The following is a 22,243-nucleotide window of genomic DNA, read 5'->3' on the forward strand; positions in this document are numbered from 1 at the left end:
TACAACAGTTCTGCTAGATTAGTAACACTCAAGTAGTTGTACTGCTCCATCATCCTAAAGTGTTGTTTTATTTGATTAGACGAAGTAGAAAACTAAGTAGAGTTGAAAAACTGACAGCAGCTTCACTTTGAAATTTGATGCTATTATTTAATATTCTTATTTAAAAAAACCTACGGGCCTTTTAGAAGATAAAAAGTCATTTAAAGCATGAAGGTTCAGAAAGTAAATACTAGGGTGTAACATCTGAGTAATTTATTTTATCTTTTCCAAAAGGACTATGAGAAAGTTGTAATATGCTTTGAGTTACTTATTCACGCAGAAATTCCAGTACTGCATCTGTAAGAACATGAGAGAAATGTATTGCTTCCAAATTGGTGACACCAAACTTCAGGGTAAGATCCTCTATGGTCTCATTTAAAAAAAACAATCAAGATTTGCAGTACACAGAAGGCGACTGTACGATTCTATTCTTTAGCAGCATAAGCACCTTTCAGGGTATCTTGATCAGAAAAGACTGGAGTTGGAAAGTATTTCTTTCAGTCTATGGTGTTATGGTCTTCCATGGAATCTCTTCTATACTATTTTTTGAAATGGACAAAAGCAAAAGCCTTTTATACAATTGCTTGAATACAGTCCAAAAATTTTAAATAAAATTATGACATTCACCTTTGAACTGATTCAAGCATTCTATTACAGGGTTACGCAGAAGATAAGATATTCTGCGTGCACCATTGAAGAAACAAATATACTGACATTCCGACAGGATGAAATAGTCAGCTTAGATGAACAGTTGCTTATCACTTCACTATTGATGCAAAGTCAGCATGAAAAACATGTTTTTGAAACAAACACACGCACTGTGTCACTATTACATTCCCAGAAATTTCTTTTCTAACGTCTTGCCTCTCACCTTGGAATAGAAACTACTTAAAGAAAGGAGAAGTGATACAGACAAAAACCCACCAGAACAAAATTATACTGCCCCTCACAGTGTTACACACACGAACATACACAGAGTCTACCTGGCAGGAAGTCTGGAATTCATTCCAGATGTCTGTATTTTATAAAATAACCAACAACCATTCACAGGATTAAGGCAATTTTTCAAAAGCAAGTATTAAATAGCTAGACTCTGTTACTTAAACCCACACATTAGAAGCTGTATGCACATTAACACTGTGGAAGGTGTCTCAAGCTTCTTTGAGAATGCTTCTGCTAATATTCTTTAAAGAAACTGGTTTTAGCCTTCTAAAATTTTAGGTTAATATTTTTCTAAAAAACCACAAGGCTTCTTACACATTTTGTGCTGACTGCATATGATCTCCACTGCTGTTCATACTATACCCTGAACATGTACATTAGTCCAGATTCACCAGCTAAAGTCTCCTTTACAGAAAGACAAAAGTGTTCCAGTCAGCAATGATGTTATCTACTCAGTATTTTGACCCCCAAATCAATGACAAGGTACTTCTTTGCACCCCTCTATGTCACCTGCTTATCTCACACATCCCCATTCCCTTGTAGGATCAACTTGTCCCCAGTCATGCTGCAATATCTTCCATCCTCCGGTATGTAGTTTTAGCACCAGTACTTCATAAACCTATGGATTATGGAAGGAAAACAGCTAAGATCATGTGAGTCAAACAACAGTAAAGTTCTATTACACCTATATCCTTTAAAGCATTTGCTGACTGCCCATCAAGCACAAAATACTCAGCTAAATCATTAATTTCAGCTGAGTGTAGACAAGTTGTTAGCCAACTTGATAGATGACGCATGACTGCAATGTGCACATTGCAACTTCAATTTCTTAGGCAAGCCACAATCAGAGCACCACATCATTCTACTGCTTTTCAGGAGTCCTTTAGATGAGATTACACAAGACACTTACCACAAGCTAGGTCTAGATTGAAGCTCTACCTAACTTTGTTTGGATTAGTCAAACTAATAATCATATTCTCATTAGTTACACAGATTTCTTATGATACACAACACACCAAACCCACTCACTTTGTGAACAAATAATTTTTAATAGCTTCAATGCCAAACCCATATATTTAAGTTGCATTTTGATCCTTAATGATCAAGATTACTTCCAAAACGAGTGAGTTACTATCATAATCTGCTTAAACAGAAAATTCGATCTGCCTTCTGAGTCCCATGCTTTTAAACATCAGCCAGCTATTGCCTTTCAGCAAATTGATAAGCCATACAGAAAGACCCCAAATGCGTAAGTTTCCTTTGCAATTTTCTTCACTTAGTATGTCACACTACTACAAGTCCTCAGGACGTCAAGTGCTCTGCTGCAAAATCCCATCTGTTGTGATATACTTCACAACTTAATGTGCAGGGCTGTTCTGGAAAGTTAGCGACATCAACTTTTCCACCACAGAGTTGTCACTTACCAGTCTCTTAAGGCATAAAACTTATGTGACTGCAGGCTTCCATGACTACCATGTCAGAAAATACAGTGAGTGTGGAAAGGGCAGTGTTACTTTAGGCAGAGAAACACTGCAAGTCACAAAATGTTAAAGGCTCTTCACAGGATGTGTTTTATCATGTTTCTCCTTAGTATTGATACATACTTTCATTCACAAGCTCATTTAGAGGAACAATAATCACTACCTGGTAGTACTAGAACCTGCAGGTCAGGATGGATCGTTTGGAAGAGAGTTTATCCTCTTTTAATGCTAGTTTAATAGTCAAATTAGCAAGCCAGTTAAATGTGGCATCTTAATGCACCAATAAAATTCATTATCTCACTGAACAATGAACTTGCCCACCACTTCAAAAGATGCACTGAACTGCTGATTGGTAAACCATATCTTTGCATACATACACACTGCTGCAATATGTAGGAGGCATTCAAGAGGAAAATGCAAGTCAGCAGACCCATTTGGGATAGAGATAGCAATACCTATGGCAGAACACTAAGCTGTCAGAAGTAGAATGCAATTTTTTTCATTCAAGTTATTAAAAAAAAACAAACGCACAAGAAAAACCTTCAGAGGCACACAAACTCTTAAATAAGCTTTTAAATAATATCTGTAGTCTATAGCAAGCAGATTCACAAAAAAAATATTCATTTCTCCACAAATTATGTCTAGTCACATACTCTACAGAATGGCTGCCATTATGAATTGATTTAGAAGTACACTATTTTAACATTGTAATATTATATATAATTTCAGTTCTGTATGTATAGTAAATCTTTATTTTTCCTTCTGGCTTGCCATTTGGTCATCACAGAGTAATTAGTCAAGTTCAACAACTTCAGATATATTATGTCAAGAGCAAAGTTACTCTCGAGACATGCAAATACTTGTTTGAAGAACTATCTAATTGAAGAGAAACTGTATGGATCATTCTGAAGCTTATCAAAAGCAGTCTGCACTTGGTTTGTAAGCAGTCAAGACGCTTACCCCCAGATGTTTAAAGTATAGGTAAAACCACATTTCTTTAGAAACCGCACAACACTCAAGCATGAAGTCCTTACTGTTCCCGAAACTGTAATACACTGCTCAGTCTGCTAAATTAGCAATTGCAACAGGAAAGAGAAGGGCACCTTAATACAGTTGTTTTCTCAGTAGAAAGAAGACAATGGGGGCAAGGCAGTAACTCTTCACTCCTACTTGTACAGATCTTGTCTCTGTGGGCACCTGGTCAGCAGCGGTTAATCTGGGGAGTTAGAAGAACATTCTCAGGAGGGACTGAGACCTGGCAAAGTGACACAGATGCACATATTTCAGCCTATTGGTTTCCCTCTGCAACATCCACAACCATCTTCACAAATAAAGAGTTGGGGGTTGTTAGTGTGTGGTTTTTGTTTGGTTTGGTTTAGTTTTTAAATTGACAACGTGGTTCTTTATTGGGAAATACTGTCAAATGCATCTTGTTACAATTCCATCACTTCAGAACATACCAGATATAAAGGATAACTATACAGGTAAGTGCACACAACCACATGATCACTCTTGTCTGGCTGCCAAGCTAAACAGAGCTGGGACTGCTCTCATCTAAAAAGCCACCTGTGTGTTATTATGGTGCCAACATCAGGCCAACCTTTACACCGCATTTTAGTTCAGGTTTAGGTATCTTATAGTACTGGCAGAATTAATGTTCAACTGTCTGAAGATACTTAAACACACACTGCATCCACACACACCACAACCTTGCGAACAGCTCAGAAGAGACATCTACACAATTGTTACACAGCCAACAAAACCACTACTGCCCCCCCCACCAAAACCTCCCTCCCGTGTATCCCCCAGTTCTCCTGCTTTCATTAGTCCTCCTCTCTAATTTCTCTAATTCATATTCAAAGCGTGCTTTGATACAGTCTGTTTTGCTGTCTAGAGTTGTAAGAGTATGAGTAGCAGCATGCGTTCTCTCAATCAAACCTGTCAGATAGATCTGTTATTTAAAAACATGCAAAACCCCAAACAATGCTCTAGGGCTGAGATCTTGCCTGCCAACTTTCAGCCCAGAGTAATCAGCCCTTAAAAAGAGATTTACAAATGCAAGTGCTGACAACTAACTTTCACACTGCAAACAGCAACACCATAAAACAAAAAAGCTCACTAGAATAAAAGACCTTTTCATTGCTCTTCCAGCAAGCACAAACAAAAACAGATTTGAGCTTGGCTTTGTGCAGAACTCTTCCCAGCAAACATTTTAGAAACTTTAAACACAGATTAAGATAAACTTCTCACAAGGCTAATACAGAAATACCCTTCGAGTAACATGAGAAAGCCTAAAGTGTTTTCTAACAGGTGCATCGTTTAACTTAAGTCTCACAACAAACTTCCAGTTACAGGACAGAAATGCTCTTTCTAGGGTCAGCGATAACATACTTTCTCACCGTCCTTCACACTCTTATGCATTCACAGGGATCACACCACCACAGCAGAAGTTAACAGAGCTACCACTGACCTCTGCTTTGAAAAGAGTTTTAGCACCTGCTGAATACATCACATCGTTGATACCAGAAGCAACAGATGCCTCTTCCAGAAGTACACTATTTAAAAGTTTACCTTTCTTTATTAGTTTCACATGTGTTTTGAATTACCAAGGCATATGTAATCTGTCAGAAGTTAATCATGTTCTCAGCCCAGGTAAAGCTGCTAACTCAGACACAGGATAGTGAAGCCTTAGAACATCAAGTGACAAATCCAAACTCTGAAAAGCTGCAAGTTTCCCTCTGTTAGCATTATGAGCAGTGACACAAACTTGAGCTTGCAGTTTTAATCAATGGCTGTTTTAAAAGACTTTCAAAGAAAGATTTAAGCTCTAACGTTAAGAGTTGAACCATCATCCCGCTGCATGGGGCACATCACCATTCTGTAGATGAATAACCATACAAAGCTGTATCATTCTGATACAGAAAGCCTCTGACAGAACTAGGGGTTTCCATCCTTCCTTTCAAAACAGGAAATCAGTTTATTTACAGAGTAGATGTGACAAGCAACCTATCATTCAAAGGATGGCATTATTCAAAAGAAAACACACTGTGAGGCAGTTACATTACCACACTGGACATAATAGCTGCAAATGAAAAAAATAAATAATCTAACAACCCCAAAAAGCACATCTGTTTTTGGCAATCTCTGCAATCATCATTGTGCCTATGTCAGTTGTAAACTCTGTATTACACAACAGCAATTAAACAGCTGACATGACATAAATATTTAGTCACAGCGTGTCTCTACAGAAGTTAAATATTGAATACACTACTATTAAAAATTACCACAAGGCTCTAAATTTAGCTGCTAATTAGCTAAACAGTTGGGGAAAAAGTTGAACATTTCACCTCTGGAGCTTAGTGTGACCCTGTACTTTCATCAAAGTCTGCCAGATGAAGGTTTCAAAATGTACATGCATCCACTGTATGTGCCAGTATGGTGACTGGAAAAATAGATTTCAAAAAACCCAAGAAAAGTACCATCTGATTTGTTTCAGTTTTCCTTTCTGCCAAGAACATTACTTATGCCTGGGCACCTCCCAGGCAGCACCCAGAACACCACAGCGTTTTGGTTCTTGAAGAGGGCATGGACACAAGCACCAAGGGCAAACCAGTAACACGGTACCTGGCAGGCACAAGGCATTTTAAAACCCACATGGGCAGTGAGGTGTCAGCAAGAAGCGCACTGTCTCAGAAAAACCACCTAAACCTTAATGCTGTAAGTTTTTAACATTTTGCAATTAAAAATACCAGCTCAAATGGTTTAGAGCTGCTGCTGCATCTACTTCACAAGTTTGTTTTTTTTTAAAAAAAACTTCTGTTCTTTATAAGGTTGATAGCCTTCAAAACTGTTCTGTAATTCTGTTAGTTATCTCTTCAAACCCGGTCTCTCCTCCAAGAATTGCTGAGATCAAGAGAAACAGTAAACCCTGCTATTTAAAGGGAACACTGCATTTCCTTATTTGAAGTTTTACAAAAACATTTCTGCACTAGGCTTCACATGCCATTTGCAACTCCCATCATTTACTGATGTTTCTAACTCATACAAAATCCCACATGATGGAACTGCACACCAGAACCGATTACTCCACAAGTCTAGAAATTCAGATTGTTATAGTAATTAGTTGTCCAAGCAAGAAGTTATAAGCAAGGTGATAAAATAGTAAAGAGACCTGATAGTGGTAAATGATAAGGACTTTATACAGTCAAGAGCAAGAAAAACACGAAGGGGGTAAAATTACAGTCTTATTTACTCACAAAATCTCAAACAACAGGAAGAAAGATCTTTATAGTACACTGAAGATAACAAGATTACTCCACCAACAAATAATCCTGATTACCTTTTTTATGTCTAGCCTTTTATGCATGGTATTTTAAATATATATGCTTAAAATAGAAGGAGATTTTTTCACTATACTGAAAGGTCTTACAAAGAATTTCCGCAGTCACCCTGCACCCCGAGATGATAGGTATACACAGGTATCATCTGATGTGCACTCAAGAAATGAACTAATAAGTCTGTGGATCATATCCTCCTCAGTAATGCAATGCACCACATGATTGGTAGTACACAATCTAAAAAAAAAAAAAAAATCCATTTAAGAATACTAGGAGTTCTACCAAGACAGGAGTAACCCACTGGGAAGAAATTTTTATGCCCGGGTAAAAGCATTGTGTGCCTTGAAAACAAATGTGATTGTGTCATGAGCAGTTCTCAGTTTTCTTACAGTTTGTTCTTAGCTCTCAAGTTTGAAGCAGCATTCTCCTGACTGCAGGCTGAAGCATGTAACATTAAGAAACCCATCTCATTAATTAACAGGGGTTGCTTCATGTAGCACATCCATCACAAAGCCACAAGCTTGTTTTCATCACTGTAAGTGGACTAACAGCACACACCCTGCAGGTTATCCATAAAGATGCATATTTAATTGCTATTATAACTATCATGTCAGATTTTTTTATCAGATGATGATTTCAAAAAGTACTGAACCGTAAATTAAAATAAATCCTTTACTCATTTGTGCATTATCTGCACAACCCCTCAAATGGCAAAGTTAAAGTTGTTAGCAGCTTTGCCAAACCATGGCGATTCTGAAGTAAATGGTGGGATACCACCTTAATATTAAGCATTATGGATTGTAACTCTCCACAACCCCATCTGCTCTTGAAAAGTTGCTTTATCTAGTTGAATATAGAACCACAAGTTCTACATAAATTACCCAACGCCTACAAAAAGCAGAAAACACCTCACACTGGAAAAAAAGGCCTTTTATCTTTCTCCAGAAAGAGATCAAGAATTTGCCCCTCAAGCACATCAGGCAAGCACTTCAAAATATGATTTTCCAGTAAAATATTCCATCACTTGCCCTCTGTTAGATTCATGAGCATTTGACCTCTCTACTTCCCAGCCCCAGTGGGTTTTTTGCTTTTCCAGGACAGAAGACATCTCTAGCAAGAACAGGATTTTTATAAATTTGAACAAACCATTTTTTCTACGAATAGTTAAACAGATAACTACACAATAGTTGCTCATACACATGCTTTACTTCTGGGACCACTAGAAGAGTAGTAGAGGATGACCCCAGTTGAACAACTCATGCCATTAATCCTCCTTTCCTGTTCTCTAGGAAATCAGCAGCAGTAGAGTACTGCAAACCTAGTAATGCAGTTCTGAGTGAAACTTAACAGGTCAAGTCTACATCGCTCTCTGCTGCTGCTATTACTCTTGCCTACAAAGCATCACAGGTAGTTTCTACTAAAAGAGAAAGAAAAAAAGAAACAAAAGACGACAGTAACATGCCTGCAGGACTTTCACGAGAGAAATCCCAGCAGAATGCCTGCACTGAATTAAAGAGTGAAAGAACAGGTCAATGCAAACCACTGCTCTTTTGCATTGAATAAAAAACAAAACAAAACAGAAAACCAATTAAGCCTGAACACGGGGCGATGATGATTCAAAGCACCTACAGAAGGACAAGCTTGGGAGTTCCAGACCCCACACTCTGCACAGCAGTTCACATCTACCTCTGCTTCCAAGCTGTATAATAAAGAATACATATTTTTAAATGAGCCTGACTATAGAGGTAGAGTAACTTTTCATAAAATCTTCTGAAACCAGTCAGACTAAATAACATCCAAATATAATAAAAACCAAGTTTATGCCTAACAAACTGTGGGACATGACAGAAACTCCCTCCTCCTGCAAGATTTTTTTACAATTAGTATGTTTTAAAAACTGATGAGGTTTTCATCAGAGGACTGGCATCATATATTATACTAATCCACTGCTCAGGTTAATTTCTTGTAACACTCCCATCCCACCTGCATTTACCTGTTACGCTTGACTAAGCTACAAGGCAACAGTCTCTACTTGCACAGAGTCCAGTGCAGTGGGATTCTGATCCGCAACTACAAGCCACCACAGAGGTAATGCAAATAGAATTGTTAGTATTTTTACTAATACACATCATTTTAACTGCTAAAATTGTTTACCTACTACATAAATATTAACTAGATGCTTTGGTGTGACCTTTGATAGGCTAATTGCATTTTTCTCTGAAAATAACAGCTTCTCAGTAACTTCACATACCTTTATGCCTACAAATTAGCAGGAAGACTACTACAGGCTTTTAATGCAATACCAGTATTTAATGTCAAATACTGTTCGCTGACATGGAAACCAAGTTTTTCACTTAATGCAAATATTAGGAAAGCATCACAAAACTACTTCTGAAGTTTAGGACCATCAAATGCAAAACTTCTTCTAATTTATCAACTATCATCATCCATTTTGCTTGTCTGCACTGAGGTCACCTGAGTGTAGCAATTGCACACCACCTCTGTACACACAGAAAACAGAAGACCAAGACAAAATTGACTAGAAGTAGTAAGTTGAATTTGAAAGAAAATTAAAGCTTGCCCTGGAGTGGACAGGGCAGGAGATGATACCTCTTAGTACTAATGACTATGCATTTCACAAAAAATTGTTAATTTTATTGTTAATTTCCTTTTTAAATCTGCATTTTCAGAACACCAGATGGCAACTTAAATGCTTGAACTCTGATTTATTTAAAGTAAGGGAAACTTTCCAAAATCCTACACCTATCTTCAGCCTATACTACTTCTTCTTACAGCCAACCAAACACCACATGAAGAGATTAACATGGCTATCAAAAAGCCACCTGAAAGACTTCAGATATTTTTTCCTATAAGCTATAGTTCTTCATTTTGACACACATCTTATTTCCAGCAGGTGAGTTTACTCTGGCACACTGGATACCAAGTATGTCTCATTCTATCATATCTTCTCTGAAATCACGCACACACAAGGATTTATCGTGCAAGGATAGTATCTTGCATAATATCATTTATTTTTCCTTGTTTCCCTTCCCTCGCCACATAGGTGGCTTGCTCTCACTTAACCAAGCAGGATTTTTTGGTGTTCACGTTTCTTTAAAGTATCTATTGAATGCAAGTCAGACAGATTAATCTTCCCATTCCACTACTGAAGGAAACAACAATTAGGCATGCTAAGAGCTCTACACAGAGCAGTAAAGTTATGGAAACTGTTGCACTTTCATCAGGAAAGGCAGTTTTCATTCTAAGACTGAAAGTAATTCCTGACTTGGGAATGAAAACTAGAAAAGATACTGTACTTTGCTGGCTAACAGACTCACCAGCATCTCAGTGTGATAGTGTCACAGCAAATGGACCTGTCACTTAATAAATTCTGTTTATTTCACAAAACAACTGCAAGTTCTACAGTATTTTAACAGCTGCTTCAAATTTTTAAAAGTTAAGATGCAGCAATTGATGGCCTATTTGACCTTTCTAAATTCTTCAAAGAAACACTAACTCTTCAAAAGATACAACACATGACAAAATACCAGAAGCTTTAGCCCTTGCTTAGAGGGAACAAGTTAAATGCTGTGCATGAAGAATGTCAGTTTAGCAATGCTGGGAACAACAAACTTCCTTGTTTCAATTACCGAATGTTCCTCCTCCCAATTTACTAGTACAATCTAAGTTTTCCACATACTTCACTACACCACTAACCAGAAAGCAGCCAGTGCACACTCATGATGCTGCCTGTGACTCTAGGCAGTACAGTTCATAAAAGTAAAGGAAATAACTAACCCAGCTCTGCTGGGTAGGATTTTATGGACAGCACCTTCAACAGAAAAATTCTGAAGTTGGCAGAACAGGATGAAGTATTTTATAATGAAAGACAAGATTAAAAGCATCACTTGGAGCTATACGGTTAACATTTAAGGTAGCTCCAAGGGTGAGGTTAGAAGTCTGACATTGTTTAACAGGTCTTAATAGGCTTATCATCTTGGAATATCACTTATTCTTTTGAATTCTACGTTTCAAGTCTGCAATTAGTGCTATGCTTAAGCAAGAGAAGGTCAAAAACTGTATTAGGAACTTCCAGGATGCAATTTTTTTTTTAGTGTTTTGAATTACTCTAAGACACACACATAGCTTCAAAGGAAATTTTTTAAGTTTATCATCACATTCTTGGACCACGCAATAAATGTCTTATTCAGGGAAGCCAAAATCTTACTACAAGGATCTCAAACTCAAATGCGTGCAGAACTAGAATTCTAGAAAAGATTTGATGCAGACTGATGGGACAGCTGTTACAGTACTCCTAGAATACATCTTCGGTCAGAACAGGTCTGAGAAAGTGAGAAAGAAAACAGTCTACAACTACGTAAAGTCCAGTTGAGAGGCATATACAGAACCAAATAAAATGTTAATAAACTGCAGTGATAAATGAGAAGATACAATTACAAGATTTCTTCCAACACAAATGTATACAGTAATCCTTGACTATGCAAAGACTATTTTAATAAACAGCTGTTCTGCAAAACAAAGAGCCTAGGATGAACTCCCCTTCAGCTCTTGGCTCTGGGTGTTTTTGGATGACTTGAAAGGCATTCACTTACCTAAAATATGTTAGCTTAAGTTTTGAAACATGCTCAGGACCAAATCTGAAGTGAAATTAAACTACTTGCAAAAAAGTGTCATGTAACTTTAAGGTTTTGTAATAAGAAAAGGAAGCTAATGTTTTTGCCAATGATTATTTCATTAACCTCTTTGCCAAAAACAGAATTTAACCCAAATAATCCAGTGACTTCAGTATTACTTCCTCTTTCGAAAAAAGCCACCATCCTCCATTACAAGCTTAACTGAAATCAGAAGCAATTCTTGCTTAGTGTTTCATACATTGTTTTAAGAGTATCACCTGCTGGGTGCACATTTGTTCAGTTAGAGAACCCCACCTTTTTAGAGTATCACTGTAATCAAAACTACTGGTAATTCAGGTTTTGACTTGCTGTTAAGTATGGACTGTTCCAATATTTGAGCTTAGATTTAACAACAATAATTCTTCCTTGCAAGTCAAAATAACTGTGTACAGACTCTCCTAAAAGCTCCAGTCTTTGAATCCAGGTGGTTAAAATACACAACATTAATTAAGGAACAGAAAATTATAATCATAACAAAATAATTACAAACTAAGCTGGAAACTATTCATAAAAAAAGATCCCCCTCCCTTCAATACAAATCTTTTCGACATCTACTACAAAATATTGGACAACAAGATTTAAACAGGAACAGGGACACAAACCTAAGATCCTGGAGACATGCCAACATAGACAATGATATTTTGGCCAAACTGTTTGCCTTGCTGCTTTAAACAGCAACATGTTGACCATTTTCTGCCCCTATCTGTTGGGCAGCAGCAACACTGAATGGGAATGAAACTCTGAGATAAGACTGCAAATCCCACACATATAGGTAGCTCAGCACTTAAAGTAACTGTGCCCCAATGCATTCTTCACTTGTGCTTTATTTTTCTAATACCTAGAACAAGAAGCAGAAGCCCATAGGATCCATCAAAATGTGTGAGCATAAGCCTTCGGAGCCAGGATATGAAAAAGCAAGTTACTTTGGACATTGGTCTGTTGATTCATCAGTTCCTTGTTTGAACAACAGTCAGTCAGGCTTTGTTGTGAGGCAACCTGTGACAGCACCACAACCTGTGAAAATATGCTTATGGATACCAACACTGACCGAAAACAAAACCATAAAGCTGCCAACATCACTGTAAAGATTCTCAAACATTTCATTAATTTTCTGACAAGTGAGATTTATCAAATGGTTAAATATTTTTTCCTCAACATAATTACCATTTAACTAACATTTAATTTGTCAAGATTCCCTGTCAGATCACTGGCATCCTGTGATTATAAAACACTTGAAAATAGAATGCAGAACATTAGGTCTGCTGAGAAATACAGAGAAACACTTTAATAGAATAACAAATCTACAGTTTTTTGAAGTAGGTGTGTAACTCCAATACCAAGACAGATGGAAGTCTGCTTTATGAATACCATCAATAAAGTGTTAATATTCATCATTGTTTATTTCCAGAAGATAGCAGGGAAGGGCCAGTATGAAGCTGAGGGAGAATTAATTTAAGCAAAGGGAAAAATACTGTTGTTTCTTTGCAATTATCAGTAGAAATCTAACAGCAAAATTAAATGATACAGTATTTACACTTGCACACAGCCCAGCACTAGCTTTAGTTAAAATAACTCATCTACAACTACACTCAAGACTCAGCATATTCCTGAACAAGTCCCATGTGAACTACTGATAGCATCTGAAGATGTCATTTCCAGAGTCTGTATTTGCCAGTGTTGGCTATTTTCAATAGTGAAAGTGATGCAGGCATTTTAGGAAGGAGTCTAACAGATGAAGTAATTCTGTGTCTCATTTATCATAAGCTACTACGCTACATAGATTTCTACAGATATCTAGAGGCATTAATTTTCTATTTATCCATCTGTGTAACAGTCCAGAACTAAAAGTCACGTATAGCTACTACTACCTTAAATACACATACACTGAACCTGAGGTATCTATGAACCCCAGATGGCCACAAACGCTATCCAGAATAAACCTGTACTGTAGGATACACTCTCAGGGATACCAACTCCTTACGTGCCAACAGCCTTATGCTAGTAACAACAGAGCTGCTGGAAGTGCAGAGGTGGCAATCCATTCAGCTTATGAACAACTGATTCCTTTTGTATTACATCATTCAACTACCCATTAAGGAGCTGGACTGACAGGATCCAGAATATGCATAGCCCAGCCCTCCATGGTAAACGAGGGTTAGAAAAGATTAAGGCTCAAAGAAATTGGTGATTCATCAGGGCGTCAAAACAGCATTTCCCCAATTCCCTGCAACGTTCTAGGCCAAGTAGCTAGCCACATATTAGTAACCCCTGTCAGTCTTTCAATTTTGGAGGTAATTGCTGTTCCTGAAACATATACCCAGACACAAAATACCTGCACCAGCACACATCACAGAACGAATACTGTCACAGCTATCCTAATCGCACAATTATGCTGTATTACAGTCACACCTAATTTAAGTACTCCAAAGTACCTCTGCTGTCTGCAGGTATTACTTTGTAGTGCGTGCTTCCTAATATGGGGGGACACCCCCCTTAGAAAGGGTATGTAACAGCAACAAACACAGACAACAGGAAAGATCAGTGAAAAAGGGATTATAAATCCTTGGCTCCATCACATCACCAAAAATTAAGAACTATCAACTAAGAATAAATTAATAGAACTTGTTTCTCCCACACTACTTTGTAGAACTTTGCTAGATTAATTTAAGCGCATGGGTGGTACAGAAATCAACTTCTAGTTTGTTTCTAACAAGTTCCTCAAACTTACTGGTTTTAGATAATTTTTTTATCATGAGCCAGTCAAAGCCAGCATATCCTTAAAGAGAAAGAAACAGATTCTTGGAATAGCAATGGGTCTTCAACTACTCCGTATTTACAGCACTGAATTATATTTATTGACCAGGTGAAGTATCACCAAGTTTCACATTCAGAGAAAGTGCTTCAGAAGTATTCTGTTTTCTTGTTTGACTTATGACACACTAGCTTGCCTCGAATTCAGCACAGTTAATACATAGGAAAAGAAAACAGAATTTCCCCAAGCATTAGCTTACAGCTGTATTTACAATATTTTCAAATCATACCTTTGGTAAAGCATATAACCAGTTCATGGGGGAAGAGGGTGTGCATGCATGTTTTCTTTTTTGAGGTATCACAACAAAACAGCATTATTTCAAAGTTATGTTTTACATCACTTTCCCTCCCTAATTTAATGTCTGGCTTACATGGCGAAATCCACCTGTCTCGATCTTGTTTTATATTGACTAAAGTAACGGTATTATTTTTCAGCTTGTGTATGACTTGCTGTGGAAACAACACTGCTCAAATACCTTTCCAGGGCCTTTACTACAAGAGTAGCTTTTGCTGTCATCTGCTATACAGTTCTCCACATACTATTGCCTCTTTCAAAACTGCACGGGGAGGGTTTTCTTTCTTACAACGTCCTGTTTTGTAACATCCTTCCTTTCCTACTCATACCTGTGTGCCCATTCTGAATGCAAGTACAAGAGACATGCAATACTCACGTTAGTTTAATATCACTGATTACATACAGGAATAAATACAGCCAGAGTCTTTTCTAGTTATGTCTAAGAGTTACACAAACTTGTATAAAAATGTCATTTTGCTAGTAGATGCTTGAAGGAACAGAACACTATGCAAACCGCATTTTTTACAATGTCTTAAGCCACGTAAGAGTTCCTCACGTGTGCATGTACATGCACCCACAAACAAAAAAAATCACACCATCAAAGCTTCATATTCTCTAGACTTGAAACTGTGCTTCTTTGCTTGCTTAATCTGGTCTCTTCTGCCTTTTTCTCTGTGCCAGCAAGTGCCTTCTTGACACTGCATTTGTTAGCTACCTCTCAAGCCACCTTTACACCTTCCTTCACCAAGCATCTCTAAGACAAGAACGCTTTTCAAGATCAATAAGGCCACTGCCCTTAACAAAAACTGCTTCTTCCAACACAGGCACAAGAAAAGATAAGTCAATTGCTCTACAGGCTTATTCGTGTACTTTACCTGTTAATTTATGAGAATGTGAATGTCTGATGAATATATACAGGCACCACGGAATTAAAGATTAATAGCACTGAAGGGCCCAAAAGCCACCTATTTTAAGAAAATTAAACTGATGAAACACATCTACACCTAATTACTTTGTTCTTTATAAGTCCGTCCTTGTTACCTTTCAGCTGTCACTTTGGATTTGTCACACACTATGGCCAGAAACATGCCTTTTCCGTGTCTAGCATGTGCATTTTGTGAGGTAATGTAATAAATATTTAACAAAGAGTTTATATTACCATGCCAATTAAGCTCACAACTGATTTAAAGCCAAAGCCACTGCCAGATATGAGACCTGAGACACAGCAACAGATCCCCACAGAACATGTGTATTAGACAAACCTGACTATTTTGCATTTCAGTAAAATAAAACATGCAGTTCATTTCACTCTAAACAAGGAAAAGAGTCAGAAATTGCCTACATGGTTACCACATGTCTCACAGAAACAAAAAAAAAAACAAAGCTCCCACAACTGCCTCCAGTTCTAGATCTTCCATCTTGCTCTGTATTGAAGCAGATTTAAGTTCTAGCCACATATCTAAACAATATATCTATGTATATATCAGTGATCCATACCTTTCTATGTGTATATTTGCATTAGAGCAAGCCATAAAAAGCAACCATGGCAGAACACACTTGCGCCAACACCTTTATTCCCTTAAGGCATTTGTGTGTAAACACTTGAAAAAACATGAATAATTACAAGGGAAACAATTCAATCTAACCCAGAACACCGTGTGCACTTAAGGACCCGATTATATACCATGAAAATATACAATCATTTAGGAACATCCAAGAGGTCAAATGCATCATTTATGCAAATCCTTTATTTCAGTTTCAATAAGCTTTTATTTTTTTTCCCCAAAAAACCCATAAGACCAATTAAACTTAAGAGTAACTTTGGCTTCCATATAAATAGCATACACATATAAGTGACAACACACCTAGAAGAATAAAATTTCCTACAGACATTACATATGTTTTCTGTACATGCTTTATCAGGCTTCATCCTAGTTTTTGCCTTCCTTTCACTTCTTGCAGAATTAATAATAAAAAAGTCAGAAAATATCAATGTTTTTCTAATAGCTATGGTGATTAAGCTGAATAGCTTCATATCTCAAGAATTAACTTGAAGAAATGCTTACAAATCAGCAGGAAACAAGTGAAAGTTCAACTGATAAAAAAGTTACCAGATCAGAATCAAAACCCTGGAGTTGTGAAATCTCAGCCAGTTTAAAAAAAAAGAAAACAACCTGCTTTGACCTTTGAAAAATTATCCAATCCATAAAAACCAAGTTCATTTGACACAAAACTTAAACCACATGAAAGGTTAAAGCCTTTTGATAGCCATCCTGAGGCAGTACTAAAGATTTCTACTCCAATTTTACTAAGGATTCAGACGGAGGTTGACAAAACTAGGCCAGAGACAAGACGCAAGATCAGAAGCCAGAATTCCCATGGTTTTACCCCAACTGTGACTCAAGTTTAAACAGTGGTTTTGAAACCAGCTCGCTCTCTGTGGCCACAGGCAAGTCTTAACCACTTTGCCTCAATTCCCTTACCTGCAGAATAAAATAATTATACTTATCTGCCACACAGGAATCTTGTACAACACTGTTTGGCAACTGCACATCTGTTTAAACTGCGGACAAAGCTATGTAGTAATTTTGAGCATCTGCACAGCCTGAAACTGAGAGTGAAAACAACTTGGCTGAGGCAGCTAGTGAAGGCCCGACAACAACAAAATCCTAGGGGCAAAACACCGTTCGTGCGGTGGCTGCTTTTGCAAGTATTGCTTCGTAACCTGCGAGCACAGCTGGCCTGCTGGCTCCTGCACCAGCCACTCACCCGGTCAGGGCACAGCTCTCGGGAAGAGCCAGCGCTGCCCTGCACTGCCCGCAGCGATCGGCGAGGGGCCGGTACCGCCCGCGCCTGCCGCTTACTCCAGCCGCGCTCATCCGAGAGGGTCACAGCTCCTCACCGCCAAGGGTGCACGGCCCGAAAGCGCCATGAAGCCGGTGCTCCAGGCGTGCCCTCGCACCGCTCGCCCCCTCCCCGCCGTCCCCACCGGCGCTCGCCCCCACTGCCCACCGAGATCCTCGGCAACGCCAAACCGGCGCGGGGGGCAAAGCTCACTCGGCCGCTGCCCGGCCACCGTTCGCGACCGGGGCAGCGAGCGCCGCTCGGTGAGACCGCAGTGCGGGAGCGGCCCCGGCAGCCCAGCCCGGCAACTCGCCTTTCCCCCCGCCACCAGCAAGGCCCCGAGCCGGGATCCCTCCTCTTCCCTCCTACCTCTCCCCCGGGAACCGCCTCGGGTGGGAAGATGGCGGCTCCGGCCGCCTCCCCGGTGAGAGGGGGGCGGCGGGTGGCGGAACGGGGGGGTGTCTCCCCCCTCCCGCTCTGCCATTCCCCCTCAAACCGGGAGATGGCGGGTGGGGGTGGGGGGGGTGGGGGTGGGGGAGGGCGGCCCAAGCGGGCGCCGCCGCCAGGAGGGCGCGAGCCCCGGGAGGCCCCTCGCACTCACCTGTCACCAGCAGCCGCCGCCGCCCTCGGGCCGGGCCTCGAAGGGGAGAAGACAGGCGGGCACGGGGGGGGATGCTCTCCGCTAGCGCCGAGGCCTCTCGGTTCTGCCGGGCTTTCCGCTAGCGTCGGGGCCGCTCGCTGCGCCGCCGCCGCCGCCGGGGCCTCGCCGCCGCCGGATGCCAGGAGAGGAAGAGCGGAGAGGGGGGCGGGGGCCGGGAGGAGGAGCAGGCGGCGGCAGCACAGCGGGGAGGGGGGGGCGCGGAGGAGGAGGAGGAGGCGGCGGCGGCGGCTCCGGGGCCCGAAACGTCTCCCAGCCGAGACTCAACCACCCGCTCGCATGAGAGACCCGCTTCCGGCTCCCGGCGGAAGTCCCTCCTCCGCCGGCGGAAGGGATTGGCCAGCGACACTGCGCGGAGCGGCGCGCTCCGCCGGCACCAGTGCCCGCGGATTGGCGGAGTGGGCCTCGCGCGCGGCGTGACGAGTCGAAGCACGTGATGCACCTGACGTCACCCGCTCTGAATGCGCGCGCGGAGGCGGACCGACACCGCCCGCCCACTCCAGGCATTTTATCTCCTCGCACTTGCCGTAGCCCCTCCGCCGGACCCCGCCCCGCCCGCCCCGCCCCGCCCCCGGCGCTCCAGGCGCGGGGCCTCGCCAGGCCGCCCGGCGCCGCCGCGGGGTCGCATCGGTGCCTTCCCAGGTGACGGGGAAATGGCGTTTGCTTGCGCGCCGAGCACTCTGCGGCTGGGGAGCGCCCGGCCGGTGCCCGGAGCCCTGACAGACCTTCGCTGCGGCTCTCAGGGCAGCGCGGGCCGGCCGGCGCGGCGGCCGTGCCCCTTCACGCCGGGAAGGGACGGAGCCGGCCCGAGCAGGCCGGGCAGCGGGGCCGGGCGGGCCTCCCTGCCCCTGCCGGCCCTGGCTCGGGGCCGTGAGGCCGGGCTTTCGGCTCCCTGCGCAGACACGGGGCGTGTTGTTGCTTTCTGAAACGCCGCCACACAGCGATGGGAGCAGGCAGGTGCCTGTCCCGAAATGCCAGACCCTGCCAGCGAAATATGCTAGGTCTTTACATGGCAGCTTCTACTGGGGTAAGGCTGAGCCGTTGTGGCTTCAAAAGGAAGTGATAAACGTCAATAGGGTTTAAGGAGAAAATGCCATGAAAGAGCCTTCTGCTTCATGTGGGTTGTGAACACTACGAGACCCTTGTCTCGCTAGAACTCCTGAATTCCCGGCCTCAGTTTACCAAGTGGGGGAATAGATTATATCTTCAATTAATAAAACTGAAGTGAGATTGAAGAGTTCTTTTGTTTGACCAAAGAACAAACAAGGCTTGTCAAACAATTCTGCTTACTCAGTGCAGATCATAATTTGTTCTTAACTATAGTTAATTAGGCAAATGGAAAACATGGTTTCTTCTCAGGACTTAAAAAAACCAACCAAACAAAAAAATCCACTAGAAAGAATCGTGTTCTAGGACTTCTCCCAGTCCTCAGCTTGCCTTCTACCTCAAACGTGGCGAAGATACATCACCGTACAACCTGCTGGCAGTAATTATCTGTACCATGCGTTGCTGCCTATCATTGCATCTCAGAAATTACTCCAGATAGAGCCTTCTGCATCCTGTTTTTAATCCTTACTGATAAGAGTCATATTCCTGCCTTCAGGGTATCTGCTAGAAACTCCCATAGAGACAATACTGCAATTAACTGAAAAGACCTATTCTAAAGACACCCAAGTACCCTTTGGAACTGTTTTTGAGGTAGATGTATTGTTCCAAATCCCTCGCTACTAGAGGCAATAAAGCACATCATAGTGCCTGAAATGAGGTCAGGTCTTCCCAGACACGAAGCTTTACTGTTCATCCAAGGGGAGTGTGTCTCAGCATTCATTCTTGGGCAGACAACTGCTTCTGCAAGCAGAGGTGGTGTGTTCCTTAGGAAGTTGTTTCAGTTTCACGGAACTGTTATGAGGAAGAAACACTGAGCAAACCATCAGGCGGAGCCTGATCAGGAAAAGTAATAAAACTTCTCTTTGAGTATAGGTATTTAGAACAGCAGGAAGTGCCTCAAGTAGTGCAAGAAGTATTAGGTGGTCACCATGCAGCTGCTATATAAAAACTGAGTCTCAAACAGTGAAACAATTGTTATTCCTAATACTTATATAAAGGAGCTCAATAAAATTGTTCTTTAATACTTGACTATTTTTCATCAGACAGCAGTTCTTGTCAAAAAAAAAGGGAAAAAAGAAAGGTCTAATTTTAAGCTCTCTGACATCACGAGCCCCATTATATCCGTGTTCTAGAGGGGCCTCAACATCCCTGATACTTAGCCCTCTGGACATACTGTCTTCATGCCTCCTCCAGGCTGTACCCCCATGCAATACCTGAGCAGAAAACCAAACACATCTGACCAGTAAGACTGCACTGTATCATTCCTTCTGCTAACTCAGCGTTCATGACTGCAGAGCTCATCTTCTCCTTTTCTGTAACTGAAGGAGCGTGTGAGAGAAAGAAAACAACTGGTTCCTCTGAAAGACCAGCCACATGATAGGTTGGAGTTTTCTTTAATGGACAGAGTTTGTTCTGGTTTGGATTTTTTGCCCAAAGCAGCTTAATTGTGTTATTAAAGGAGAAAAATACCCTTGAGACTAAATTTTTAAAAAGCCCAATGCTATAAAAGTGTTATATATGGATAGACATGTCACTATATATGTGTTTGGTTTATGATTTTTTTTTGTCCTTATTCTAAAATTTTATTGTGGTTGAGTAACAGTCAAACTCTTGCACTTTTTCCATGAAGTAATACAAGTTTTCTACTTGCCTGGGCCACTCCTAATTCTCTTCTCGGTGTGGGGGATGTAGGACTTAATCACTGAATGCTTCCATTTTTTAATGGCACACTGCTGAGATCAAAGGGATTTGACCTTTTCCTTGGTGCACTGGTAACTGAGGAATGTGTGTACAGACATGAGTAAAATACTACAACAAGGGATGCTGTGTGGTAATAGAAACTACTCCTGTTTCTTCTGCAGCTCAAACTCAGCAGTCTGGAGAGAGAATGCATCTCTGAAGGAACAGTGTGCATGAAAAATAGGATTGTTAGTCCACTAAAGCCAAGATTAGACTAACTGGCTGATTCTTTCTTGGCCTGTGGTCAAACAGATGTAGAAGGAACTATGTAAGTTACTTGTCAATATAGTAGTGATATATTGTTAAAATTCTATTTCATAAGTGTTTTTTTTTTTAAATCTGGATTCCTAGTTCAGCAAAAAAGAATGAGGTATTTGGTACACTTAAGAAGGTAACTCCTTACAAAGAGGAACTGCAAAAAATACAGTATTCCTGGAAGCTAAACCTAGAATTATCAGTCAGAAACTCAAACCCTTAAAAATGACTAAATGTACTGGGATACTTGGGCTTTACAGTCTTCATGATTTCCTCTAAGTATGATACAAAGGATAATATTTCCTTCCTCCCTCCCAAGAGCATAGAGAATTAATTCATTAAAATTTGTGAAGCACTCAGGTGACATGATAAAAACTTCCACTGAAACAGGACTAGATTTCTGCTTTGTAAGGAAGTTCCTATTTTGGGCTACCTCCCCCCGCCCCTCCCCCCCTCCCCTTTTCACTCCTTTGAAATACGCTGTAGTAGTTGCATTCTCAAAATATTTTATCCTGCAGATCTATGGGATAAGGCTTCATGGATCACCAGTATTTAAGAATTGCTGACCTGGAACACTTGCCAAAACCCACAAACCGCTCAATTACTTTGCAGTTTGTGAGACCTTACGAGCCAAGTGATATTTTACAACTCCTGATGCTGTTACCCAGCTTTGCAGGAAGAGAGAGATCTTTTCAAACATAAGATGCTAAATGATTGCACACAATGGGTTATTCCTGTCATAAAACTGCAACTTAAATAGAATTCAGTAATAATTCTGCATTGCACTGATTTGATGAGTGGCATTTTAAATATATATTATTTCTATGTCAGTATCTTTCATAGGTCACAAGTAAATAGTTTACTATCTTTTACAAAGACAGTCCCTATTCCAAGTAGACTACCATCTCAACAGTCAAATCGGACAACGATGAAGAGAAGCTAAATACTGATTCCAAAGGGACGGGAAAATAACAGAGATGAAGTGACCTGCCAAAAGATTATACAAGATATCTACATTTGAGTCCCAGCTCTGTGTGGAA

General features: G+C 40.7%; 1 protein-coding gene across 2 annotated transcripts in view; it reads right to left on the reverse strand.

Annotated features, from left to right (window-relative positions):
• The window catches only part of LARP4B (La ribonucleoprotein 4B), a 70,823-nt gene extending 52,281 nt beyond the window's left edge, over nucleotides 1-18,542 (reverse strand). Inside the window, exon 1 of one of the 2 annotated variants that reach the window (XM_080385098.1) lies at nucleotides 18,045-18,542. The gene's annotated coding sequence lies outside the window, so the exon portion shown is untranslated. Of the gene's footprint in view, nucleotides 1-1,491; nucleotides 3,527-18,044 lie in introns of those variants that run through there. The other variant, XM_080385099.1, reaches the window with a different exon arrangement.
• Nucleotides 18,543-22,243: the final 3,701 nt, after the last annotated feature.

This window comes from Falco punctatus, assembly GCF_963210335.1.
Source record: "Falco punctatus genome assembly, chromosome: 4".
Classification (NCBI taxonomy): Eukaryota; Metazoa; Chordata; class Aves; order Falconiformes; family Falconidae; genus Falco; species Falco punctatus.